General features: G+C 42.8%; 1 long non-coding RNA gene and 1 other non-coding gene across 2 annotated transcripts in view; one reads left to right on the forward strand and one right to left on the reverse strand.

Moving 5' to 3' along the window:
• LOC116282009 (uncharacterized) overlaps positions 1-16,220 on the reverse strand; it is a 100,565-nt gene extending 84,345 nt beyond the window's left edge. Inside the window, exon 1 of the long non-coding RNA XR_004191466.2 lies at positions 16,114-16,220. This is a non-coding gene — a long non-coding RNA (uncharacterized lncRNA). The remainder of the gene's footprint in view (positions 1-16,113) is intronic.
• A 3,039-nt stretch (positions 16,221-19,259) lies between these two features.
• TRNAV-AAC (transfer RNA valine (anticodon AAC)) lies at positions 19,260-19,332 on the forward strand. Its single transcript has one exon. It is a non-coding gene; the product is annotated as a tRNA-Val (tRNA).
• Positions 19,333-23,515: the final 4,183 nt, after the last annotated feature.

Consider the following 23,515-nt stretch of genomic DNA (forward strand, 5'->3'; position numbering starts at 1 on the left):
TCTTTACCTCTGACTTATATCAAGTAAAACCAAGTTGAAATGCCTGTTAGAGACAATACACGTGACCTTAGGAGACAGGATTTGGAGACCAGCTAACATTTGATAAGATCTATGTGCCAAGTCTGGTACTTTCTGCATCTAATAGAAGCCTCATGACACTCCTGGGGTGGAGGGACATGGTCATCAACATAAGAGAACACAGAGGCTCCAGTGCTCTGTGAGGTGTCCAGAGTCCCTGAGCTGACATGAAGGAGTTAGGAGTCCAAATTCAGGCTTCTCTGACCCACAGTCCAAATTCACAGCACACAGGCTGATCCCCTACATCGGATCTTCCACCCTCAAATATACTAACCACCATTTACTGAGGACCATGTACTAAGAGTTTTATATGGTGTAACCCCCACCCCCACCCAATGTTGCTCTTAATTCCACTTTACAGATTTGAAATATAAGGCTTAGAAAGGATAAGTGACATGCTCATGATCACAGATAAAATTCATCTGACTGAAGGGCCCTTCCTCTTAGCACTCTACCTCTCCCTGAAAGGCAAACTGGGCCACAATTGTAACATAAGATTGTAAATCAACTATACTTCAATTAAAAAAGAAAAAAAACTGGGCCACATTCATGATTCTATGAGACATATAATACTCTGAAATTCTGAGTTCCCATAGATTTGTAAATACTGCTGATGGCCTGGGTAGGTGCTCAATGATTTCACACTGTGTAGGGCACAGAAAATTAGAATTCTAAGCCCTCCAACAGAGAACATTCAACAAACACTCACAACTCATAAAGACACAAGCAAAACTGGGTACCACTGAACGATTTTTCATAAAGGAGAGGAATGGTAAGAAGGGAACTGGCCAGAGTTTATCATAAAACGCTAAGCTCTTAGAAGATATCATTGAAATAAAAATTCTATCTGCTTTTATCCTCCCCTATGTCAGACGCTGAACTCCCTCCTCCATGGCTTGGAAGATGAGGTCAGTGGATCTTGTTTCTGCTCCACTGATTTCTCCACATGCAACCCGATAGCTTCTGGAAACAAACCAATGATTACAAGATCATTAAAGTATGTTATTTTAATTAAAGGATGGTCCTACGTGGAGCGGGGAGGGGCAGTAAGCCTGTTAGTGGACAACCCAAGTACCAGGTGAGAATCCACTCAGTGGGTCCCACCAATTCTGCCTCCATATTACAGCCTGACTGGAACCAATTCTGCTCTGAACACACGTCAAACTGGGTCAGCCCACCTGGAACCTCACAATTGACATTTTCAAATGTCATTTGTGACATTTTCCAAATACGCCTTGAGAGGTGAAAAGTTAGTGCGTTGAAGCAGTTATCACCACCAGTGCTAAAAGAGAGGCTTGAAATTTAATAGGGCTTTGAAAAAGAAAAAGAAAAAGAAAAAAGAAAAACGAAGGAGAGTCTAGACTGCCAAGAATTAAACTGGCATTGCTGTAAAATTGCGTTGCACAGCGAGAATACAAATATTATTCATGTTAAGGAAAGGGTTGACCTAAGATGTGATTTATAGGCACTTCAAATGCAGTACAGGAAGTAAACGGAAAAATTAGGGTGCGAGGTCACCGAGTAGGCAAGAGTCAACTTAAGGGTAAAGTTAAAAACTCTAGGAAGGGAGCACACAGTTCAGCTTGCCATATAAATTAAGATCTGTCCTCACTTTGAAAAAATGGAAAAATTCGAACATTAAGATACATACATTACTGAAGGCATTTTCTTCTCACACACAAGAAAATAGGAAATTTTGTTATAGAATGAGAAATGCCAATGGGATGTTTCATAAAGAAAACAGAGAGGAGGCTGATACGATCCCAGAATCAACTGTGTTATCAGTCAGTAATGTAAACGAACCACAGTTACAAGCTAACGGACTTTAGAAGCACTGTCCTGAGCAAGAACAAGGAATCCAAACCAAGTTTTGTTTTTAGGGATGTGTTACTTCATTTTTTATTAAAATAATCTAAATTGGTTTGGAAGGTTACCAAACTTGTCAAGGGCCAGGAAATTGTTACTTAAGCAGAAAGAGGTGTTCAATTGTGAAGCTCCCGGGACTCAGCTCTCTTAAGTCAACGTGCTCTCTGGCTATTCTGTTTAAAATACTGTTAGCATGTTAGCATTAAACGTTGTCTTTTCTTTCTTTTTCCCCAGAGAATGTGAATGTTTCCCAAAGATCCACTAGAGGGCGGACTGTGTGATGTTCTGAAATTAATAACTGTTAAACCAGCCCAGCTTCCTGGCTGCTACTAGAGGTAATCACAAAAATGGCTGTGACCACACTTCTGTAAAGCCTGTGACTGTCTCCCCTGGGCCAAAGTGCACATAAAACAAAATAGTCAAGACCCTTGAAGGGCCCTGTATCCCTCCTGTTAGAATGAAGGGCTCAATTACCGCCGATACAGGGCAGCCCAGAAGGGGGCGCTCCACATTGAAGCGGATCAAGATGGAGCTGAGGCTCAGAGACCCCTAAGGCGCCCAGCATCCTCCCGGGGGGTTGGCAGGGGCTTCCCCCACTGCGCACTCCACTCACATGCCTGGGACTACTTTCCGTTGCAGTCCTTCCCCCCTTGACCAAGCAAGCCCCTTGTGTTCATTTTACTGTGATTTCATCTGCATAGAAAAATATTGGGTGAGAAAAGTCAGGATATCAGGAAAATTTACTCCGGGCCTAATGCGTTTCTTATTTGCAGCCTTCTGTTAAAACTCTCCCCATCCTCTGTTGGGCTGTTATCCTGGAGCGACCAGACTCAACGTTGGAGGCACCATCCTGAGGGCTGCAGTGATGCAGAGAAACAGCGCCTGGGTGAAATCTGAGTGAGCACCAATGAATCAGTCCTAGGCTGCCACAGATGGCCCCCACAAAATCCCACCAAACCCTGTCTCTCTGGCCTCTAAGAGGCAGTCTCATGCTGGAAAACAAGGGAGTGTGTTCCTGGGGTCCCGAGTCCCTTCACTGCTCCTGTCCCCTGCTTGGAGACCTGAACACAAGGGTTCAAGCTAATTCCCAGTCATCATCACCCACCCCTGCAGTAAGGTCCTCATTAACCCACGCCCTTCTAGCACGTCTATCAGAGAGAAATCTGATCTCAGCTGAGGGTGTGGGAAGGGGCAGTGGGAATTTTCTCTCTTTCAGACTTTGAGTTAGAGTCCTATGCCAGGTTTAATTAAAATTGTCATACAGGCAGCCTCTGCCAGACCACTCCAAGCCTCAGTTTCCTAACCTGTTAAAAGGTGAGCATAGAATTAACTACCTCATGGAATCACTAAGAGGCTGGAATGTGGTAATGAGGTAATCCTTGCAAAGCCCTGAGTGCTGGTTACTTTTTGGTCAGCCTCTATTTGCAGACCTCTGTCTGCCCACTGTCTCATGGGATGACCTGCTTTTCCACCAAAAACTGTGAGGGAAGGAGGGTACCTTCAGACTAAGCAAGTCTGTTTCTGCCTATCACCTGGAAATGACTCCAGATTCATCGTGTGACCTCATAAGTAGATTTCTCTATCTGTAGAATAATGTAATTTTATCTTCATTTCCTCAAGGATCCCAGGACAATCCATGGTTAGAAACGATCTCTAGGACTGCATCTACTGCTTCAGCAGCTGTGCCCCATACATAGCTGGTTCATCTTAAGCTTGTGGGCACCAAAGACCCCAGATCTTTTCCACAAGGGCTATCCATAAAGCAGCCCTCCATCACCCCAAACTGAATGTCTGCCCTTAACATAGAATTTCATGTTTTTCTTCCTGTAGGTTTCAGTGCAGGTTTCAGCCTGTTAAGATCATTCTGAATCTCCAGTTGAGTCTGCTTCCCTCCCAGTTTTAAGTCATCTCTAGATTGCAGTGGGTCAGGGAGTATCCAGGCTATGTGCTGTAAACATACAATTTATTTTCATGGCCAAACCACAAAAGAGGAGAGGGATTTTTATATCTGAAGCTAAGTACCAAGGGACAAAGGGGTGAAGGGCAGTGATGGGTGATGGGAGTCTCCACTGGCAGGGTGCACCATCAAAGTGAATGAGACAATGTGTGTGAAATATTAGCATAGGGGCCAGCACATATGATAACTATTGTTATTAGTTTTTACTATGATTAACATATAGTTCGGTCAATTTAGGGCCACTTTTTCTCCTGTTGTTCAGCTTTGACTGCATGTTCACAACCAGACCCTAGCACAGTGTGGTGCAGTGAGACAAACCCAGGACCAGGAGCTGCATGATGTTGGGTAAGTTACTTAATGTCTCTCAGCCTCGGTTTCCTCATCGATAACACAAGGGTAATAAGAGCACCTCTAGAACTGGCGTGGGTAGTAAAGACATAATTATTAAGTTTGCACAAGTGTCTAATGTAATGGGCACTTGCTAGGTAATAATTATCATCGTTACAAAAACAGGTACTTGGGCAACTTGTTAATTGAGTAGAAGAAAGATAGTCCTGAGAAAAGAGTGTGGCATTTAAGGCTGCACTAGGGTTCCAGAATTATCAGTGGATTTCAGTAAGTAATTCAGGTGGGCTCTTTGCTTTCTAGCCACTATTCTCAACCCCCCACCTCCAAGACACACAGATGTACACACACACACCCCGAGAAAACTAAGAGCTTTCCATCAGACAAAATAAAACCTGGAACCCATCCAGTGATGCTGCCTGTATAAACCTGGGTAAATCAGGGAAACTGTCAAAAATCTACTTCAGTAATGAGAAACATGAAATACATGGAGAAAATGACTTAAACATTCAATTATAATGTACAAAAGTACAATTATTATAATGATTCCTCCTCCACTACACACATAAAGGACATATATAGGGTGTTTTGTTGAGTGACACAATGAAAGGACATAATATAGGGTGTTTTGTTGAGTGACACAGCCTGGTGAGGGAACTGAAATACACTTTTTTTTTTAAACTAATACTTGTTACTCACCATAGTCTAAATGAAATCTGGGTCTAAGGACTAATGACCCAATCATGTCAGAGCTCAAAATTATACACCACTTTCCTCTCTGCTGCCTCCAACTGGCTTTAGCACCAAGGCTAGTCCAACTCTGGGTTTTGTTGGGTTTTGGCCAGATTCTCATCAGGATCTGCCAAGATGGAGTAAGGCTGGGCAGCTCTGGGTGTAATGACTGCCGGCCACAGGTTCGGTTCTGGCTGGGGAGAGCGCACCGCAGGGAGAGGCCGGCAGCAGGCCGGTCACCCCACGGCCGGGAAGCGGGGAGTATGTGACCCAGGTTGCTGGAACTGAATAAACAAACCATCAGCACTCAGATCCAATGGCTGGAACAGAGCAAAAAGGGTCTTCAGAAAGAGCCCAGGGTAATACTAGGTTTATTTAAAATTTCCTCCCAGGGCCATTCTTATAATAACCCAGGCAGTGGTTTCTGTAAAAGCCAGATTAGATCGTCCTGCCCTGCCTTTTAGAAGTTTCCACAACAGATGGAGGGACACAGCTTTAGAGGAAACCCCAGCTCACATCCGTCTGCATTCATTATTGGCCCTGTTCTCGAAATGCTATATGTTATCTTGAGCCTGTTTGTTTTTATCTGTCAGAGTGGTTTATTGTTAGGGAAATGTGGTGTCAGCTGTCTCTTCCCCACCATCAAAGCCGCTTCATTAAAGTTAATAGTGTTTGACTTGCAGAGATCTCTTACCGAGGTAACCCAAGAAAGCCTCTGCTGGCTGTTATTTTTCCGGCAGTAAAGGCACCAAATGGATGCAATAACTGCATTAATCTTTTAGGAAGAAGAAGAAGAAGAAAAAGCCTACGGCTTGACTCTATCTAGTAGCTGCTTAATAAATGCATCTTGAATTCAACAGGCTAACCCTACCCTTTGGTTTGGGACCAGGTGTCAAACTAGATGACCTGTCTCCTGCCTCTGCCACTCAAGGCTCTGTGGCCTGTGGCTTGTCACTCCCCCAGTCTGAGCCTCCGTTTATCTCAGAAATAAGGGGGATGATCATAAGGAAGGCTTTTTTTCCTAAACAAGGAATTCTTTGGGCAAAAGTAATCTTACAATGAAAACCGATATATAAAGCAGATAAAAGCAAATGTTTTCTAGCTAAAGTGGGTGAAAGAGACCAGAAGACCTACCTTGTCGGCATCTCTACCCTCCTCCAGACCCCCCCCACCTGAACCCATCCTTACTCCTCCCCCAGTCAGTCCTGAGCAACCTCCGTGCGATACCATCCCCACCCAGGACTTCCTGGAACATCATTTGAAATCTACTGGCCTAGGGCGAATTATCTTTAAGGTCTTTTCTGCTCAGAGTCTGGACTCTGTGATTAAGTAACTGGAGTCAAACCGCATAAAGACAGTTTCTAATTAGTGTAATAACTTTATGGAAGTGTCTCTGCTTAGTGCCAGACAAACATGAAACAGTTTGGGGTTTGCTTTGTTTTTTTTTTTTTTTCCTTCTAATCACTGCTGTCAAATCTCCTTCCCAATTGAAGCATGCATCTCAAGCAAGTTCCATCACCTCTGGGTACCTGTCACTGACTGCCAGTTAGTTCAGCTTGAAGTGTCAATCTGACTTAGTTGAAATCTCACCACCTCCCCCAACTGCAGGGCAAAGTGTGACTCTTCAGAATGCTTCCTCACCCAGTGGGCTGCCCTCGTAGGTGGAAACACCAGCAAGCAAGTCAGACGCTGCAGCCCTGCACCACCTGACCACAAGAAACTCAGGCATCCTTTGCCACCTCAACCAGTGCGTGTGGAGGCCGCCCCACAGCCAGCACCCCCAGCAGCCCGCCAGCAAGCCAGGGGACAGACCCGCCAGCCCAAGCAGATGTCCAGTAGGGAAATCTAAAGCCAAGTCTCCCTTCTTAAGCAGGAAGGAATTTCCCCTTCATTTAGTTTGTTGCAGGAATTACCCTCCTAGCCTCTGTCTCTCCCTCGAGGAACGAGGAGAAAATATGAACGCTGTTCCTCCAAAAGGCTGTGGCCAAGAAGACTCTCTCCCTCTCCCCCCTCCCCCCATAACCTCCAAAAAAGGCCTTCAGGCTGAGAAAAGGGGCTGGATCAACCAGTGGAGGCAGAAGACCAAGCAGGCTTCCCCATAGTAGGGGGTGAAGGGGAGGCAGAGGATGGATGGAGAAGGGAACGAGAGGGGCCTCAACCGGCAGTGGCTTTCTTTAAAATGCTGCATTCTCAACTAGGGCTCTAGTTGCCAAATCTAATACTGCAGGAAAAAAAAAAAATCCTACCAAACATCCTGTACACGTGTAATATTAGGATGTCTACCAGACTGTATTAGTGTTTTTACATGTGGTTCAGACTTGGATGGGTACCAGCATGTGCACCTGTGTAAAACCCTAAAGAATCCCAAACCACACATTCAGTTTTATTTTTTTGACCCAAGTCACTGATGGAGAAAATAAAACTAGAGCAAAAAGAACCATTCCTTCATTCATGCATGCATTCAGCACCGGTTGTGGAACCTCTCCTCACGTGGGGCACTTGAGCAAGGCGGTGGCAAATAAAGCCTCCTATGCATTTGGCCACGGTTATTCCAAACCACAGAAGTAACTCCATTTGTATAACACTTTAGCATTACTTTTCAAGACGCTTTTATACACAATAGTTCATTAGGATCCTCGCAATAACCATAAGATGGTTACGGCAGATATAATCACTATTTTACAACTGAAAAAACAAGTCTGCAAGGTTAAGTGACTTGTCTAGTCCCACAGATAGTGGAAGGATTAAAACTGAAGTCATCTGACTTCCTATCCCAGGCCCTTTCCGTTTGACCAAACTGTAACCAAATGTATCCTGTGACTTCCTACAGATGCCATTATAATGACTGTATACCCCAGACTTTCAAGGATCTTTTCAAATATTCTGTTCCCTTGTCTTCCAAACTTTGCTTATCAGACCACCTGAACTAGTTCTGAAAATACAGTCAATATGTATCAGCTTTAGGGTTGAAAAACATCCCAACTGTGGACTCTTTAGTTCAAGTGGATTGAAATTAGGTTTAGACTTCATAGTTTAAGATGATACAAGAGCCACCATTTTTCAATCAAACCATCCTTTGGTGTAGAAAATTATTTTGCTACACACATTGTTTAAGCTACTCTGAAACTTACTCTGACATTCTTTTTATTAATCTTTTTCCTGTTTCAAATCCTTCCATCAGGCATTTCTGTCAGGCTTGTGAAGGGTCCCATATGCACACTTCCAGTGCAGAAATGTGTTCTTTTTTGGTTCATTGGAATCCTTCAGAATGTCTGGCACTGAAACATATTGGCTTTAATTAAAAGGCTATGATTTCTGTGAATTCCCATTAAGCTAGTGAAAGAAATCTGCATTTAAAAAATACAGTTAACACATAAAGATACAGTTGTACTGAAAAATGGTTCATGTTTAAAAACTACTTAAGCAGATGAAACTAAGCTGCCTGAAATAAAAATATGCTCATTTTTAGTAAAATCCTTCACTTCTAAATAGAGGGCTCAGTTTTAGTACATATGTGCCCAATTAGCCATAAAAACTCAACTAGACATGAACCATGCAATCCACCAATCTGCCCGTTGACGTTAAAACACAGATCCTATTAACAGGAATGTAATTTAAATGGTTAAAAAGTGATAAAGTACATAACTATAATCTGATAGGGTTTGAAATATGATACCACTGTATACTGATGACAAATCAGTTTTGAATTACAACTCCAGCAAAGTTTGAAATAGCTCAAGCATGCTAATTAGTGATCCACAAATTCAAGAACTGCATTATATTATGTCATATATTATATTCAGTCACACCTCTTTGCCCCTGAGCAGAAGCAGATTCTCTAACATTTAGAGAAAAAAAGCCACGTGAATCTTTTAAAATTCTACGCCCTGGATGCCCTAGAAATCTTCGACATAGTTTTTCCATATTCAACTTACTTGTCTTTAAAATGTGATTTAACTCAAGACAGTTGCTCAAGGAACAGTAGTTCAGAGGACCCATGATTTCAGAGACGTTCGATGGTTACTGGGGAAGAGCACAAAGAGCCATCAGTATAATCACTTCTCTCCACATCAGTGACCCTCAGATTCTGTGGGGACAGGCCCACATGGGTACAGGAGAGATGGTGATAAGGAAGGACTGGGAAGAACATATCTGAACCATTTATTATTAGCTTTATTAGAGATAAATATGAGTTTATGTACCTTATTCCTTACTATAAAATAACACCCTATACATTTCTGGGATAGACGTGAGCCCATCAAGAAGATCTTAATGGTTCACCAATGATTTGGCCAACTTGCTTTGAGAATCACTGCTCCAGGAGCTTATGATATTAAAGGTAGGGATTCTTCTATAAGCATTCATAAATAAAAATTAAGATTTGATTATTTTGGAAGACAAACATCTCAATTAACTGTCTCATTTTTTTAAGTGGCTTCAAAACAGTGTATTGCAGCCCTGTTGACCGTGCCTTCTCACCTGTCTCCCGCCCTTAGACTCAGCTCCTCGGATCTAAGCCAAATTCTGTTTGCCTGGGTTCAGCAAATTCCCTCTGGTTTTACAGTCATTGGAAAAAGGGACATCTTGTGACACTGGCATTCTCCAAATCCTATGCCACTGCAGCAAACTTAGAGAATGGCTAGGAACAGTGTGCCCTACCAGAGGACCTGGGCTCTGCCAAAACTACCAGATTAGAGGCTGAATAATGTGATCCAGCTGGTGTCTCTAAAAAAACTAGCTTCTTGGAGGAGAGGGAGGAAATCAGCATGAAGACACTGGCAAACTAATCTATTTAGTTCTGTAGAGTAAGCCCATTGGGTTATAAAGACCTCCATTCCAAGTTCACCAAATGTTACTGTGGTTTTACATTAATAATAATAAAAACGTCCTGCTAGCTTTCTAATCAAACTCAGGTTCACTCCCTCCTCTCCATTTTCTGCTGCATCTCTTGAGTGGCATTATATGTAGCACGGACTATTGCAGTAGCCTCTTAACTGGCCCTTCCACCCTGAGTCTGTTGTTTTTCACACTGCTGAAAAGTTAATCTTCCCAAAGTCCAGCTCTGATAAAATTACTCCCCAGATCAAAAAACTTGAATCATTGGTCCCCATTGCCTGTCAACAGAATGAAGGTCACATTCCTTAGGCTGGGATTCAACACACTTGCCTCTTTCTAACGTCATTTCCCACTTGACTCCAGGTAATCAGCAAGGCGCTTTCCTCTCTGTCCAGACTCCCTGCTTTTGCTCTTTCAGTCCCCCCACCTGGAGTTCTATCCCCTGCCTTCATTCCATCTCCCCTTCAGCTGTCTAAGTCAAGATTTGGCCCATGTTTAAAGGCCTATAGGAGAGAAATTCCATCTTTTCTATAAAAAGTGAAAAGAGCAATTCCTGGTTCAAAAGCACTCAATAAATGTTATCTGTTATTGTTGCTGCTGCCATGAAGTCTTTAATCTTCAAGGATGGACTAACCCCTTCCTCCTATGGGATTTTTAACTGGAGCTCTCTTATGATATACCTAATTACATTTTGTTTCCTTTCATATTTATTTAATTATATATTTCATCTCTTCTTATAGATGGTAAGTTGCTAAAAGAAAGATCTTATTTCATTCACTTTCCTATCCTCCATGTCAGAATAGGCTTTATACACAAATTTAAAGAAAAATGTTAAATATTGCACTACGCCACCAGGGGGCATGGTTGAGCTACTCTAATAGTGGAATCGTCCTACAGTTAGTAATAATGGCTTTAGAATTGAAAGGCTTTTCTCCTTTGAAAGTGTATTTGTAAATCTGTTTAAAGTAAATATATATGCATTATGTGTGATTACAAATCTATTCATGTTGACATGGAAAGATAGCTGTAACGCCGTGAATTTTAAAAAGGAATAAGCAAAACAGAATTTGTATGGTCCAAGTTTTATAAAATATCTATTCTTAAATAAACACAGGAAAAATAAAAGTCTGGAAGAACACCTACCAAAAGGTTAGCAGCTGTTATCTTGGTGAGGGGTAGAAAGTGGTAATGTGGAAGTTTTTATGTTCTATTTTGTACCTTTCTAGATTTTTTAAATAACCAATACATATTAATTTTATAGTAAAAAAAAAAGCTATTTACTTCAGAAAAATATCAAAGCAAAGTGTTTATTTCTCTTGTCATCTCATCGCCAATGCCATATTTGATGTAGTTAAAAGAGTATTCCTAAGAAAATTTAGCATCTCCCCCAAATTTCCCAACCCTTCAGGCAAGACTGAAATTCTCACTTTATCTTCATTTCAAATTGGATAATGCACTTTCCCTTTGCTATAAATCCTAGGCATGATGAAACAGGACCTAGACTAGCAGCTTGAAGAGATGGGCAAATGCAGACTGACCTCGGTTCCAGAACCCAGTGTCCTGGCCGCGAGGTTCCCGTGAGAGCTGCTGGCTGCGATGTAGGACTGACGTTGAAGATCCGAAGCCCTCGGCTTGCTCCTTACTTGCAGGCCTAGTCTGTTGATACATTTCCAAACTATATTCTAAAAATGTTTGGAGGATATGATATATTCTCTCTAAAGGCTCAGAGAAGTCCTGCAGTATAGAAGTTTCAATTTCAGCTTTCTCAAATCCTCGGGCACTGATCATTTTCAAAATATCCCTGGCTTCTCCCCTTCTTGACACCTCTATTTTCAGTGGCACCCAATCTCAAATCTTCAGTCTTTTTTTTTTAAATTTCTCCTTTTGTCAACACATTCCATCAGCCATCAAACTATAAATTTGGCTCCAGCCTCTTTCATCAACTTCTTTTTTCCTGTGTCCCCTGCCGTCATGCTAGTTTAAGTCCTTGTGAGTGTCCCCCTTGGCTGTCCCCAGAGCCTCCACATTGGTCTCCACATGTTTGATTTCTTCCCTCATAACAATCACCAGCAGAAGAATGCTTCGAGATCGAAGTGCTGAGCATGTGACAACTATGCTTAGGAAACTTCAGTGACTCCCCATTGCTGACTGAATAAGGAAGGCCAGATCCTCAGCCTGGCAAGTGAGATTCTTCATAGTTCTCACTCCAACCTGCCCTCCTAGCCTCATCTCAGGGAGCCTCATGTTATTTAAAGGACCCAAGATTTCCGACCACCACCATCTCCCCTGTTTGCTCTCCTTAATCAGGTTTGAGCCTCCTCATTTTCCCCTTGTTTTTATCCAGTGTTGTCGTCCAGCACAAATGCTGGAATTGCTGTGAAATCATTGATCATTTTTTTGCCCTCTCCCAAACACTTGTTTGAATCTCATAATTCATAATACAGCTCTGATTAGTGTCACAAGTTTCAAAACAATCAGTAGTACATTAGCCCGTGACATACTGAAGGACTGCAAACTATCTAACTGTCCTGTTCATCTCTGTATTTTCCCTAAGTGCCTAACACAATACTTGACACACAAAAACATTTAATAAATGTCTGTTGAATGACATTTAGCCCTGTTTCAAACTATCAGTGTGAAACACTAACCTCAGTTGTATTCTTAAGCCAGCAATAGTCAATTTTCTTTTTCTTGCATCCTGGATCTTTTTTTCTATTAAAATCTTAGGTAGAATTCAATATATCTTTTGTAGAGAGATTTTATATGTCTTACATACTAAGTAACTAAAACACGTGTAAGTGGCATCTCATTTTACACGCATTTATTTTAAATTAAAGTGTATAGCATTTCTTACTATAAAGTGAACTACTGAGAACAGTGGCAATTTTTATGAATATAAAACTTGAAGTAGACGGTTAGAAGTGGCAATTTGCAGTCAGCCATTTCTGGATCCAGGTTATTTCTATATTTTTGACTTGGCTTCACACTATCAGGAGAATATCCTGATTCACACAGATAAGTCACAGTGTGCAACTTTATGTCAGTGGGCCACTGGGAAGGTAAAAAGTTTCATTATTTTTAAAGCTCAGATACAACCTGCTATCTCAGCAAAACATAAGAAAGCCACACACAGCAGTTAAGAACACAGACTCTGATTTAAATTCGGGATCTCCTATTTAACTGTGCAGACTTCACACAAGTTATTCAGCCTCAGTTTGCACATCTGCAAACTGGAAATAATTCTTCTCCCTTAAGGCTGTGCAAGAAGACAGGACACACAAATTAATGCCATGGTCTTCAGTGTGTTAAATGCAGTATAGGAGACATCAGCGTGCACAGTCTTACTGTTTTATCATATATCAAGCAGTTACTAAAACATTTATAAGATATGTGTAAAGTATAAAGAACAGCATTATCACAAAACCCACACACCTACCCAGTTTAAGAAAGAGAAAGGGACAATTACTTTTGAAATCCCCGATGTGTCGCTCCTTGATCCTATTCCCTTTTCTCCCCCATGAGGTAACTGCTACCTTTTCCATATTGTATTTTTTATTTTTTTTAAGCACTTACCCTGTTAGTATGTGCCAGGCTCTAAATGCTTTCCAAAATTTACTCCATCTAACCCTCATAGGCACCCCATGAAGTGGATAACATTATCTGCATCTTACAGGTGAGTGTGGGCCACGGGGAGGCGTAGGAACACGCTCAGGGTGAGCGCACCGTTTGCAAGTGGAGCCACCAGGATTTGAACCCAGGCAGTGGGCTTCCACAGTCCCTGTCCACGACACAGCCAGGCTTGAAACACATTTCGAAGCACACTCTCACGCTTCATACGTGAATGAACACTTACTAAACACAGCATGGGCCGAACACCATGCTGGGCACCACAGAACTTAACTTCTTCCTTGCTGGCAACCGGCAGCTCCCAGAACCTCAGGGGGCTCGCACTGCTGTGGTCTCTGGCCCCGCCCACCCGACCTCCAGGGCAGCCGGAAGACCCTGGGAGGACAGTGTGGCCTTGAGTAAAGGCAAACAGACCCAGACCCCACCTGGGTGTTGCCCAGGATGGTTCTCAACAACAATCAATCCCCAAAGAATCACGGGAAATCCCAAACCTTTCTGCCCCGACTCCCAGCCTCTTCCTCATTAAGGCTTCCTCCGAGAAGTGAACCACGTAGCAATCCACTGGAATCCACGGCCTCTGCCAGCAAGAGGCCAGTCACAGCCTCGTGAGTGACCCAGCCCACAAGGAAAGACCTCGACTTGAGCGCATGTCACTCCCCTAATTATTCCCTGTGCCTGGAGTCCAAGAATAACAGCGCAACTTTCACAAGCAGCTCCCACCACGAACCTTGGAACCTCATGCATGCAGCCAAGCACTAGGACGTGCTAAAGGGTCAGGGAGTTTGTGCGGCCAGCAGTCCCAGGCCTCTGGGGGAGAATCCCACTCGCTCTCTAGTCCAAGAACTGGACCCAAAGAAAAATAAAAATACTGCCGGAGGCCCCAGCTGCCTCCAGGGCCTACTTCCTAGGGCTGGTGGGTCACTGTGGGTGGGACCTTAGAAGGGCCAGCAGGTCACACAGCAGCTGCACCCAAGCTAGCCAGGGGGAAAGACAAGGGGTGGGGGACAGGAGACGTTTCCTTGGGGGTCACATTCACTTAGCAAATGCTCCCAAGGTTACTTTCTATACTGCACGCTTTTCTTTTCCCTCCCCTCCCCTCTCCTCTCCTTTCCTTTTCTTCTTTTCTTTGTATTTACTAAATAGGAGTCCTGGTAGAACCTGGGAGTGGGCCAGTATGGTTCTAGGCTGTAACAGGAAGTAAAACAGCAAGGTCCCTTATATTACTGAGGTGGGGGCAGGCAATAATCACATTAATAATTTCAGATCATGGTAAGTGCTTCGAAGAAAATAAAATATCTGTTGCATGGGGGTAGGCAGGGAAATGGAGCAGAGATCTGAGTAGGGAAAAGCTAGCACAGCAAAAGCAAGAGAAAATCATTCCAAGGAGAGGAAACAACAGTACAATCCTGAGGTCTCTGATTTAATGCTGATTAGGGGTTTAAGAAATGTTTGATGAAAAATTAGTGTTCTCAAAATTCTAGTACAAGGTACAGTTGAGTTCTTAAGAGTGCAAAGATCAAAGTGCTATATTGGAAAATTTGTTCTTGGCTTTAACCGAAGATGCAAAAAGAATGTTGTGTGAATATATATTTATATGCCTCACAAGGGTCTTTTTAAAAAAGCCTTTCATGTCCTTTATTCTTTAAACTTTTATAACATAGGTTGAAGCGTGATACAATCTTTAACTTCCAGCTCATATATTGGGAGATCTTTTTCTCAGAACTGATGAAGACTTCCGTTCTGCTGGGATGTAATTCACCTCTCTTGCTCCAGAATTTGAAGTGAGCATGCCGTGTACCTCTAAATGCAACTATGTAAAAAATACGTGTGTATGTGGACTAGGCCGTGGGGAGCAGGACAGGGGCGCGGTTGTTTTCAATATTCTTTTTTGTTGTTGTTATTAAAACTGGGAAGAAAAGAATACATTGTGCACAACTATGCAATCTCCCGGTCCTCAGTGTTAACAGATGTGTTTTTAACGGCTGTTGATACTCCATTTCTAACATCACTACCACCTATATCCTCTCCAAGCCACAGTTAAAAGTTGAAAAGTGCACCAGGTCTTTGCAAACCCTTTTAGAGTGAGTGCGTCTGCTCACGTACAATCCATGTGCCCCCTTCTTTCTCTCTCTGGACAGAATTTCTTGGGGATCCTTCAGGCCCCCGGCCATATTTCTCCCTAGGCTTTTATTAAAACCAGGTGCGCAGGAGGCGGGCCTTTTTGAACAGAAAAGCCTTCTCTGGGCCCAAAGCTCCCCCTTCCGGTGTGTTTTCTAGAGGGGATTCGTGAGCCGAGCGAAGAGAAGGCAGGCGGCAGGTCCTTGCCGGGCTAGTGAGGGTGGAGAAGTCCAGACGGGCACGCGGCCTGGCTGGGCCGGGACAGGTGAACAAGGGCGGGAAGCGAGACTAGAGGGGTAAGCAGCTGGTGACCGGGGACATTTCCCGCTCCGTGCCACGCAGGAGCGTCTTTCGCGCGCACTGAAAGGCCCCCGGCCCCTCCGCGCTCCGCGGGGCCGAAAGGAAGCCGCACGGCCGGCGCGCGTATCTGAATCTGCAGCCCTGGCAGGCGGCGGGCTCCGGCCAGACGGCGGCCTGCGCCCCGTGCGCGCGGAGGAGCCGCCGGCGACCCCGACTTCCTCCCTGGGCTCGCCCGCGGGTCACGCAGCGCTTACCCTCGGCGGCCGGTGTCGCTCGCGTCTCTGGGGACCCGGGCAGTCCGGTGGGGGCAGGCCCGGTGGCCCGGGCCTCGGAGCGCTCGGCGCGCCCTCCAAGAACCCAGAGCCGGAGAGCCTGAGCTTCCGGGGACGCGGGGGCCCCCGTGGGCGTCTCTGCCCGCGACCTTTGACCCGAGAGACTAGGCACCAGGCAAGGCTGCAGCCCGTGGCCGGGAGGGGTGGGGGCAGTTGGGCCTTCGAGGTCGCAATAAAATTCCTGCGAGGGCTATGACAGCCTCACCCCGAAGCCTGCACCGCGACTCCGGCCCAGCTTCTGTGAGAGCGCTGGCTACTTGTATGGGTCAAAGATTGGAGTATTGGCGCTTTGATTAAAGGCTGAAGTATTCAAAGTAGGAGACAGGCCTCAGAAGAAAGAGTTGCATTAGCTCACAAAAAGTTAAGGTGCAGAGGAAAAGAGACCACAAAAAGTGCTTCCAAATTTTGAGTGGCCGTTTCTTTTTCCTTGGACCAAATAACAAGATGTCCTTTTTCTTTCTCCCCCCCCCCCAATTGCTGGTTTTTTAAGCCCATTACCAGGGTCTGTACAGCCATACAGCCTGACAGCCTTGCTTTCTGAAGGGGTTGCATGAATTTTAAGTGAGCCCGGGAAATAACCAGACAAGGTTAGAAAGCCCTGCCATCCCAAACGTTTGCCCTAACACACCAGGCTCCATAAAAACCTCTCCAAAGTGGGTCACCCCAGCACATTTTCTGGGCTTGGAGCCCTATTTGATGGGAAAAAGTTTTCTCAAGTCTCAACCCTAAAATCCTGTGACAAGTAACAAAGAAACTCCAGAGAAGTTTACAGATTCGAGCAACCCTAGTAATTTCTGGCAAAATACTGTCTAAGCCAGTTTCTCAAATTTTGGTCCACAGACCACCTACATCAGATTCCCAGGGCATCCTTGTTACAGATTCAGGATTTAGGGCCTGCACTGTAGCTGATGAGTTAGATTAAGAGTGATGAGGCCCAGAATCTGTATTTTTAACAGGCTTGCCTTGTGAAACGTCAGCTCACTATAATTTGAGAATTACTAGATTTGGCCCTTCATTTGGCATTGCTGAAATGGTGCTTGTTTTTCCATCAGAACCCTCTTGCTCAAAACTGTCAACAGTCCTAAACATTCTTTTTTTTTTTTTCTAACTGTAGCTATGAAGTTTGGCTTCCAAACAAACTGTGCCTTATTTCATGAATTTTTTAAAATGAAATTATGTTGAAAGCATTATTTCCCACTCTGTAGAGCTCTAGCACATCCTGATGGTAGGTAAGTGGGCTATGCTGTGTGCCTTCTACTAGTGCTGGGCTTTTTCTCATTCTGAGCCACACACAGTCCCGTCCTTCTTCTGGACACTGAATGTTTTGTGTCCCCCAGAATTCGTCTGTTGAGACCTTATCCCCAGTACGGTGGCATCTAGAGGTGGAGCCTTTAGAACATGACTAGTCAGGAAAGCACAGCCTAGTAGGATTGCTGCCTTTGTGAAAGTGGCCCCCAAGAGCTTCTTCACCCATCACCCTGCATGAGGACACAGCTAGTAGATGGCTGTCTGTGAACCAGAAAGTGGTTCTCACCAGATACCGAGTCTGCCTGTGCCTTGGTCTTGGACTTCCAGCCTCCAGAACTGTGACAAATAAGTTTCTGTTGTTGGCAAGCCACTCAGTTTCTGGTATTCTGTGACAGCAGCCCAAAGGGACTAAGACACCTGCCAATTTTTCTTCTACTGCTTCATTCAGGCCCCCACAGCACAGCTTTTCTTGGATAAAATGGAAGCAGAGTCTGTGATTAAGATGATTTGCAAACTGAACTGCGCAACCAAAGCATCTTTGGAGCTTTTTAAACTACTGACCCACACAGAATCTCAGCAGTCCCAAGCGTATTTGTTTGCAGAACCTATTTCACAAAGCGTCTTATGGGATTAATAAGCTATCAAAAGCAGTACTGTCAGAAGTAGCTCTGATTTGAATCTGAGGAAATAATTAAGGGTATAAACAGCATTTACAACAAAAATGTTCGACACAGTTGCTTATAATACAAAGAATTTGGAAATAATCCAAATTTATCAGGCAGTAGAAAGTTGGTTAAGTAAATTATGGTACCTTTTTTTGAAGGAATACAAGACAACTGTTAACATAGTTCAGAGAATATTTATTGACCTGGAGAGATGTTCTTGATCAATAAAGAGTGCAACATGAACAACTGCTCCCTTCTTGTTTAAAAAAAAAAAAAGTCTAGTGGTAACTGACAGAAGACCCAAGAAACAGACTCCTAAACTGATGATGGTGAACACAGAAAAGAATCCTAATTTGCACTGCAGAACTGGGAAACAGCAAAACACAGAGCTGGAGCTGGAAGTCTATTGAAGAAGCAATTCAAGATCCTCTCCAAGTCATTACAGCTGGGTGACTGTGCCCCACCCCAGCAAAGCACTGAAAGTTTATTCCCCAAAGAGGCTAAGTGCATTAAAAACAGGAGGATTAAATGAAAATGTAAATACTGCCCAAGCCCTCTTCTCCAGCGGGCTGGAAGCCTGACATACATCCTCCAGAGAGGAGGTTGCAAGATTCTTCTCTGCTAAATCTGGCCAGCCGAAGAGAAAACATAAAGCACAGTGACACGTTCCTGATCAGATCCAGTAAGATCACCCTGTGGTGAAGCCCATAGTCAGCAAACCCCATCCACACACACACAGCTTCCAGTTAGCTTTTGTTCCCCTCCACCTGGCAGATACCAAGAGTCACCAGCTGCTAGAAGAAATATTCTAATGTTAAAGAGATGGTAAGAGCAAATAGAAAAAAGAAACCAAGATTATCAAGCAAGAAGAAAAACAGGGGTTTTTTTTAATTAAAATTCTCAGAGAGAGGAAAGAATATATGCATCTAAGAAACAAGAACAAGCTGTTTAAAAAAAAAAAGGAAATGGGAACAAGGCAGAGCTCTTGGACATTTAACTATATGAAAAAAAATGACTAAGGGATAAAAGATACAGATGAGGTATGTGAAAATAAAGTACAGACTAGATCAGCTAAATGGATGGAGTTCAAAAAAGAGAGAAAGAGAAGACAGGAAAAAACAGAGGGGAGGCTATCATTAAATAAATAAATTGAGGGGAGGGTATAGCTCAGTGGTAGAGTGTGTGCTTAACATGCACAAGGTCCTGGGTTTAATCCCCAGTACCTCTATTAAAATGAATAAGTAAATAAATAAACCTGATTAACCTCCCCCCAAACAAAAACAAACAATAAATTAATAAATAAAATGTTTTTTAAAATAATTAATTGATTAAATCAACTGGCTTTTCTCAAATTGAAGGACATCAGTTTCTTGATTGAAAGGTCCTCTTGAGTGTCCAGAATGGGTGAAAATAAACCATGACGGAACATCATTATACAATTTCAGAATATTGGTACAAATAGATTTTTAGCCACTTCTAAAGAAAAAGAAATGAGTGACCCTGAAAACATCAAGAATCAAAACAGCTTCAGATTTTTTGACCCAGCACAAAAGTTGTAAGGCAATAGTAGCTAATAGTTAGGGTAGATTTTAACTATATTGTGGTAGATTAAGTGCTTTACAGTTCATCCTGACAACAATCCTATGAAATAGGTACTACTATTATCTCTGTTTTACAGGTGAGAAATCTGAGGTACAAAGCAACTAAGTCACTTACCCAGATGACTCAGGTAATAAATGGTGGAGCTGGGATTTGAACCAGGCAGTCTGGCTGCAGAGTCCATGGTCCTAACTGCTCTATCATACTGAAGCAGTGCCTTCAAAATTAAAAGGGAAAAGCACATCCAGCCCAGAACTATGTATCTGGCCAAATTATCAATACATGCAAAAGTAAATAATTTTTTAGATATACGTGTTCTCAAAAAAATATTCATCTTATACACCCTTTCTTAAGGACTAATATTGTATGATTCCACTTCTATGAGGTGCATAAAACAGTATGTGTAGAAACAGAAAGTAGAACAGTGGTTCCCAGGGACTGCGGGGAGGTGAAAGGAGTTGTTTTGAATGGGCGCAGAGTTTCAGTTTGGGATGACGAAGTGGAGATGGATGGTGGTGATGGTTGCACAATAATGTGAATGTACCTAATGCCACTGGACTGTACACTTAAAATGGTTAAAATGATACATTTTATGTTTAACAAAAGGGGGAAAAGCTACTAGAGGGAAAGGTATGCCACCCAAATGAAGGATTGAAGCCGGAAAGAAGAAAGTTGGGATTCAGGAAGCAAGAAATCTGACTCAAGAGCAAGGAAAAAGGAAGCCCCAGGAAAATGAAGAAGGGCGATCCCAGGATAGCGGCTGTCCGTTAGGCTCAGAATACAACCACTTCAGACTGGAGCAGGTCAGGTTTGGGGAGTGATGTCTCCAAAAAGAGGAAAAAAAGATTTCCTGAACTTATTGAAAAGATATGCAGCCAACTGGGGGTAAAATTGAGGATAAATTAATAATTATATAAGAACCTAAGCAAACAAACGAAAAATAGGTGATGATTATTCCTGGGAAAACACAAGAGTTGTGATAAAAAAAGAAAAGTAATCTTTATACTTTTTTATACTACATGGCTCAGCAGTAAATTGTATGTATCTAGTCATAGTAATGTGAACACTAAATATTGATCTAACCAAAGTTATGATAGAACTACATCAAGAAGATGGGGGGAGGTGAGCAGTATGTACCTGGGTGGCCAGGTGAGGATGGAAGCTACGTTCTTACATACCTTCATAAAAATCAACAGGTAATGCCTAAAAGAGTAAACTCAAGAAGTGGCTTAGACATATGTATTAAATACCAAAATAAACAATGACAAGATTTAAAAGCAGTTGTCTCTGAAAAAGCAGAAAATTGAGGAGATGGAATGGTTTGGAAACTGCTATTTTTTGTAATAAATCTTGGAGAACTATTTGACTCTTTAAACCATGGATATATAAGTTTGGTAAAAGTCAAAACTAATTGTTAATAAAGAGGACCAACACAACTCTAAATCTTCTCCAGGTAGTCCAGAAAAGTCTGTTTTTACCTCCTTGTTTTCTCAGATCAAACTTGCTTTTTTCCAAGCAGTAGTTTTCTGCACAACTCCTCTGTGATTCTCTGCCATTTGTATACACATTTTCATGAAATAGGCTTTTGTGAGCTAGCCTAAGAACTTGACCATGGCTCATATTACTTCTCTGGAGACGTGTATTTCAAATTCTAACCAAAAAACTTCCAAAAATCCTTTGAAAACTTCTCCTGTTTATTAATTGGGGACTGTATGATCCATTCCCATTAGACTTTACGTACAAAACAGCTGAAAAGACATTTGAAAAATTATAGAATATTGCAATTGCATTCAACACTGTGCCACCTGGTACAGTCAGTGAGTGATGTGGCTACTGGAAAGAAGAGTCAGGGGAGGGTCATCAGGGAAGACTTTGTCAAAGAGGCCCAATTCAAGCTGAACCTTCAAAGATGGATTGTAGCTTGTATAAATGGTGGTATCCATCAGGACTTTCCATGCAAGTGACAGATACTCAACCCAAACTAGCTAAGCCAAAAATGGAATTCTTTGGCTCACTTAAGTAGGATATCCCAAGGGATCTGGCTTCAGGCAAAGATTGATCCTGGGTCCAAAAGTGTTGCTAAACTTTCTCTATCTCCATTGTTCTCTACAGTTCCAGTCTTACCTTGCAGCTTTGCAGCATGGGGTGCTGATGAGGTGGGTGGCTAAGATTGATTGGCTGTACGTCAGAATCCCAGGGGAAGACCCTGATTGGTCCTCCATGGGTTCAGGTGAATGGGTACTATGATTGGCCAGGCCTGAGTCAGCTGCCCAAAAAGGGGAGATGGGGAATAAATCCTGGGCTGCCCCAAGTAATACCTATTACATCCAGTGTAATTGTACATACCAAATATGCTCTAGTGGAGATTTATTAGAGCCTGGGCCAATTGGCAGTGTAAGTAAAAATGCCTCATAAATGCTAAAGCACCATGAAATGTTGGTTGTGAGTCAGTACTAAATGTAAGTCTACATTGGCCCTGCCCCACCAAACTGCAATTACTCCTGGATCCTTAGCTCTCTGAATGTTTTAAGTTTTTCTTTCCTCCTAGCAGATTCATTTGTCACAGTTTCCCCGGGTATTGGCCTCTTTCTTCTAACAGAGTCTGCTTCCAACTGCACTGAAAAAATTTGCTTATGTCATTTTTCAAAGAAAGTCAAGAGGAAAAAAAAAAGTCCAAAGTTGAAATAGTTCGAAACTGAAAACATAATGGATGTATGTGTGTGTAATCAGATTGTTCTCAGCATCTTTCACTCTACCGTTTCTCTAATCTATTGAGTCATTTTCTTGGCCTCGCTGAGCTAGTCCTCAAACAAGCCAAAAATATTTTGCTGATACGAGCTGCAATTTATTGAGTGATGGGATATTTGTAAAGTACTTTGAGACCAAGCTTATAGCCCTGAAGATTAGGCAATTAATTAGTCGAGAAATATTTTTGCCATCTAGAAAAAACAAACTTCAGATTAATTAACTGTCTATATTGGGATTTCCAATTTTTATAAGCCTACTTTAGACATTTGATTTTTAATTAGGTGTGAGGTGTTCACATTGACAATGTGAAGTAGGCTGCTGCCTGCATGTGCTTCTGATAAACCTCTAGTTGCTGTCATCACAAGTACCTAATGCGACATTGAACTTTGTATTCGAAGACAGGGTGGATGAACTACCTGTGAGTCTGAGTTTTGCTAAGAAGACCTTAAGCCACATCTTCATAATACTGTTCTGTAATGGATTAGTAAAAACTTAAGACACAGCCTTCACTTCGTTAGCACAAAATTACCAAAACAAGGCATTCCTAGATATTTACCCAAGGCCATTCTCAGTCCAATTTTTCCTTGCCAGCTTCCCACGACAGAGGCTGAAAATTGCAGGTGTTCACTTTCCCAGCCTCCTCTGCAGCGAGGGATGGCCATATGATCCAGGTCAGGCCAGTTGGATGGAAGAGAGAGATGACTGGGGAATTCAAGGGGAGGTGTTTTTTTTTCACCTCCGTAAAAGACAAGATGCATTGGAAGGGAGCCTTTTTGTTTCCATCCTTCCTGCTTCCCTCCTGTTTGGTTCACATTTGAGAAGGTGATGCTAGGAGCTCTAGCTGCCACTTGCAACCACTGCTGAGACACTGAGTGTGACAAAAAAAAAAAAAAAAAAAAAAGCCCAGGTCACTGGGAATGTCCTGCCTCCACATTTCATGTAAAATAACATTAATCATCTCCTACTTTTCAGCCTTTGGGCATTCTCTCACTTTCAACCAAGGCACACTTTAGCTTTAAATAATTCAAAGGTATGAACTATTTATCCGGTAACTGTTCTATGTT

The sequence above is a fragment of the Vicugna pacos genome, chromosome 10 (genome assembly GCF_048564905.1).
Source record: "Vicugna pacos chromosome 10, VicPac4, whole genome shotgun sequence".
NCBI classification, from domain to species: Eukaryota; Metazoa; Chordata; class Mammalia; order Artiodactyla; family Camelidae; genus Vicugna; species Vicugna pacos.